At 31.8% G+C, this 4,877-nt stretch overlaps 1 protein-coding gene across 6 annotated transcripts in view; it reads left to right on the top strand.

Moving 5' to 3' along the window:
• LOC106872997 (zinc finger protein squeeze) overlaps positions 1-4,877 on the top strand; it is a 74,695-nt gene that overhangs the window by 41,609 nt on the left and 28,209 nt on the right. For 2 of the 6 annotated variants that reach the window (XM_052966249.1, XM_052966251.1), the window contains 2 exons: positions 2,161-2,322; positions 4,463-4,539. The exons of 2 other annotated variants lie outside the window; for them this stretch is intronic. The gene's annotated coding sequence lies outside the window, so the exon portion shown is untranslated. The remainder of the gene's footprint in view (positions 1-2,160; positions 2,323-4,462; positions 4,540-4,877) is intronic. 2 more of the 6 variants (XM_052966250.1, XM_014920194.2) reach the window with 1 other exon arrangement.

Below are 4,877 nucleotides of genomic sequence, written 5' to 3'. Positions count from 1 at the left end.
ATATATATATATATATATATATATATATATATATATATATATATATATATACATATGTAGATAGATAGATAGATAGATAAATCGATATGTATCTACCTGTATCAATGTATATATTCAAACCTATATTTTTAAATACAAATACATGCATATGTATGTGCGTGTGTGTGTATATATATGTGTACAAATGTGTGTTGGTTTGTGTGTGTGTATACATATATATGCCTGTTTATTATTGTATGTGTGTTACTGTTTCCTGTGTTTTTGACAAAAAAATCATGAACACTAATGAATGTTAAACCAAGAACAGAAATATTATTCAACATATAATATAAAGTAGAATTTATATAGAATTTATATAGAATTTATAAAGGTTAGTATGCAAAATAATGGGCCACTAATGTGTGATATGATAGCTTGCTTGGTCTTATCCCATTCAGATGTCATCCTTAAAGACTATTTCTTTTTTTTCCTACTTTTGGGTTGTGAGCCTATTGAAGAGTTATAAGACATACAGAACAGTCACTGCGTCAAGATTACTTTCTTCATTAAAAAGTAAAGGAAAATTATTAAACTAAATATTTATCACCAACAATTATATACAATAATAAAGATTATAATAGTGATGATGATGTTGTTGAAGGTAATGATCATGATAATGATGATGATGTTGATGAAAGTGGTGGTGGTGACGTTAATGAATGTGGTGGTGATGGTGTTAACGCGAGTCCTACAGCTATCCAAACGGTTTTTTTTTTTAATATTGTGTTATAATAGCACAACCCTAAAAAATGTAGTATAATGTTATCTCTCTTGCAAATTCTTAGCTAATTCTGAAAAATAAAAACAATTTTTTTCTTTCCTATTTTAAAATGTGGGTAAAACAATTTTCTATTATAAAAAAAAGTGACTATAAAGAAAAATATAGCAAACACCAGTAACAAACTTAACAACTAAATTGATTAACAGTTTTGCTAAGTTTAAGAAACACTAAATCATATTTGCTGTTGAAATATTCCAAAACTGTCAGATTAACAATAGAAATGCTGACAGAAAAGTTACCAAACCAAGCAAGTGTAATGGAGTTGTTTAACATTCTCGGTAAAAATGATTGCCACCCAATTCGTTGCCTATCGGTGCAATCGCTTCTCTTTTGCCTTGGATTGATAATCAATATTAACTAGCGATGTGAAAAGTGCTTGCCAGTTTGTTTCAACACTTGGCTGAAATTCCATGACTGCCAACTACATGGAATAGATTGGAATTAGCAGCACTCACCATATTTGTTTATTTTTTTTTCTTCTAAATACCTTCTTACAGTCATCTTTTTAACCAGTCACTGCTACGCGTTACATTCTCAATTCGTCAGTATCTAAGTCTGTATAGAACAATTCTTCATCGCTAATCCATTGATTTTTTTTCTTGTCTTTCCTTCCATTTGTTTTTTTAACTCCTCCTCCCTCATATTTTTTTTTAGCTATATATATATATTTTTTGTTACCTCAGCAGCTTGTTTCTTTAAAGCCATTTCTTTCCTTGGCATTATCAGGTGTTGTAGCATGATTTTGTGCTTGCACTGACTGGCCGCTTGTCTCCTTGACCAATGCCTGTAAGTGATCTTGTCCATCTATTGGCTTGACCACTCATAGCTATTTTCATAGAAAATCTTATTGGCTAAACTCTACATATTTTTATACATGAGGAATAGGTACTACATTTTTTTCTTTGTTGAAGAATTGGTGCTGATTAAACAGACATATTGTATTTGTTCTGGTCAATTTTATTGTTTTTCTCTCAGTCAATTTTTTTTTGTTTTCCTCTCAGTCAATTTTTTTGTTTTTCTACATTTAAATATGTTAATTTCTTCTTTTTTTTTTTAACCTTAATTTTAATCTTAACTATTTAGGTATGTCCTATATTGTGAATTGTGTCTTTTTTAACAGGGCATCCATAATGAAATTTTTTTTCATCAACATTTTTTTGTACAGAATTGTTATTTTCTTAGATAAATATGACATCTGAAATTTTAGGAGATGCAAAGAAAGGACTTTCCATGCCTTTATTAGCATGATAAAAATAAAAATAATAATAATAATAATGATACTAATAATAATGATAATAATAATAATAATAATAATAATAATTCTTTCTAACCCATATCAGCATGGAAAATGGACGTTAAATGATGATGATGATGATGATGATGATGATGATGATAGTACAAGGCCAGAAATTTTGGGGGTGGAAGGGCTGATTGATTACATTGACCCCAGTGTATGGAAAGTATGGAAAGCAAAGTCAACCTCGGCAGAATTTGAACTCAACGTATAAAGACAGTATAATAAATAAATAAATTGATGGTAGTGGTGTTGTTGTTGATGAGGATGATGGTCGTCGTCATAAATGTGTGATATAAAAATGTCAAATAAAAAATGTCAACTATTTCAATTAACTAAACAGTTATAATTAATATTTAATAGAAATTATTCGATGACTTTTAAAATTCTATTTAGCTTTCATTAAATGTCTTTATTGTTAATTCTTTATTTTTTATTATTTAGCTAACAAATGGCTAATTATTAATTTTATTGCTCATGAAGTTTAACTAGAATTCATTATTTCAAAGATGACTAAAATAGGCCTGATATATTGAAGATTGCAAAAATTTCTCCTGGAGATTAATTACTATGATAATTTCTTTATTTGCCACAAGATCAATGGTAATTTAAGATAGATTAAGGTGAGCTCACTTTTATTTGAGTTAATCTTGAATATGAATAATTACTGGTCTTTACTGCAGTAATTTTACATTAAAGAGTAGAACATACAATTTCCTGTCATTCAGACTGCCTCATGGTCCTAGCAGACAAAATGGAAAAAGTGTTACCCTGGAGTTTGGCTAGGGAGATGTGCTCTGACTCACTGGGCTTGCACTTACAGATAGTCATCCCTGCCCCTGATAGTGGTGAGCAGGGATATAGTCCAGTGGGGTGGTGCTGGGGTGCTGGTCTCCACTGCCATAGACTTGACCATAAATCTGTCAGAGAGTGACCTATACCATGACAGTTTATTTTTCTCAGCCTGACAAGCAGTGGAACCTGGGCTGGTAGCTGGATACACCAAGTTGTTGCTGGAGAAGGTGTCATAGCATGTAACATTCCAGATGTGGCAGCCTACCACCACATAACATGAAGAGTTAAATTTGATGTCAACAACATTTAGGAATGTATATACTGCTGCTGTTGAATATGGTCAACCCATTTTAGAACTGAATGCACTACATACGCAATAAAGAATTAGGGGTAAAATAACTGGGGGAAAAACTGTTTCTATATGAATATCAATGAAATTTTTAATATTTTTGCAGTAATACAGTTTACATCAAGGTTTTTTTAATTACAAGTTACTGATATATTATTAGTAATAAAGGTGCAGACATGACTTCCTGGTTAAAATATTCACTTACAACCTGCATGGTTTTGCGTTCAATCCCACTGCGACACCTTGGGCAGGTGTTTTCTACTATAGCTTTGGACTGACCATAGCCTTGTGAGTGGATTTGGAAGACAGAAGCTGAAAGAAGTCTGTTGTATGCATGTATATGTGTGTATGTGTGTATGTGTGCATGTCTGCCTGTGGTGTCTTGATATCATTGAATAGTTGAGCATCAGTATCATACAAGTGGAGTCCATTGTTTCTGGCCTTGTGCCAAAATTTGAAACCAATATATTGTGATTATGAAATATCTACAGAAAAAAAAATAATGCTATTATCATCATCATTGTTATAATGGTCACTTTTCCATAGGAAAATATTACCTTGCTTAGAAACAAATGAGGGTTGGCAGCAGCAAGCCATCTGCCTCAGTGGATTTCCTCTGACCCATGCAAATATGGAAAAGTGACCAGTATAACAATGATGATGATAATCTCATTTTTATTTCTGTAGATATTTCATAATCACAATATATTGGTTTCAAATTTTGGTACAAGACTAGAAATTTTGGTAAGTTGATTATATTGACCCCAGTGCTCTACTGGTACATATTATATGGATTCCAAAAGGGTAAAAGGTAAAATTGACCTCAGCAGAATTTGAACTCAGAACGTAAAGATGGATGAGATACCTGGGGACTGCTAACTCCTGGAAGAGTATGAGGCGATCTGTGAATTCAAATCAGAATTTGTTGAATAGATAAGACATTTCAAAAGCATTTTAGATTTAAGTGAATATTTTGAGAACCACTGCTTTATGTATGTAGCAAAGCAAAATTGCTAGCTACCCAGATTGCCTATCATTTTGTAACTTGGGCAACTAAAGATTTTTCCTTAGTTTTATGTGAAATTGTGGACAAATAAAAAAGGATAGGATCTTGCTATAATGTGGCCAAAGACATTTTGGCACCAATGCTAAATTTTAACTTGAAAGTCTTTCCTTCTTATATTTCTGTTTATGTTCTTTACAGTTATGCTTAATCAATAGTGGCTGGTTAGTCATCCACTGATGGATGCATCTGATTAAAAGAAGCCATGCTTATGTGAGGTAAATATTGATGAAAAACACATGGATCTATTTTAAAACGGGGGCGCCAGTATTTTCTTAACGAAACACTAACGAAACACTTTGAAACTTGGGACACTGGTAGAATGTGTCATATAAAACATCTTTTACTCTTAGTCTTCTTAACAAAAAAAAAAGGAATTCGCAAGTTATTCCATGTTAAAGTTGTCGTATTTCTGTAATTTCAACCAATCACTGACGTCTATTCAGCTCAATAGAGTTACTGCTGGGCGGTCATAAAAATGTTATTCCCTGTGACATATTTCATCCGGTTTAATCGTAATTTATACGCATATATTGTTTATATAATAAATTACGCT

Source organism: Octopus bimaculoides, chromosome 3 (assembly GCF_001194135.2).
Source record: "Octopus bimaculoides isolate UCB-OBI-ISO-001 chromosome 3, ASM119413v2, whole genome shotgun sequence".
In the NCBI taxonomy this organism is placed as follows: Eukaryota; Metazoa; Mollusca; class Cephalopoda; order Octopoda; family Octopodidae; genus Octopus; species Octopus bimaculoides.
This window is presented reverse-complemented; position numbering and strand designations above follow the sequence as displayed.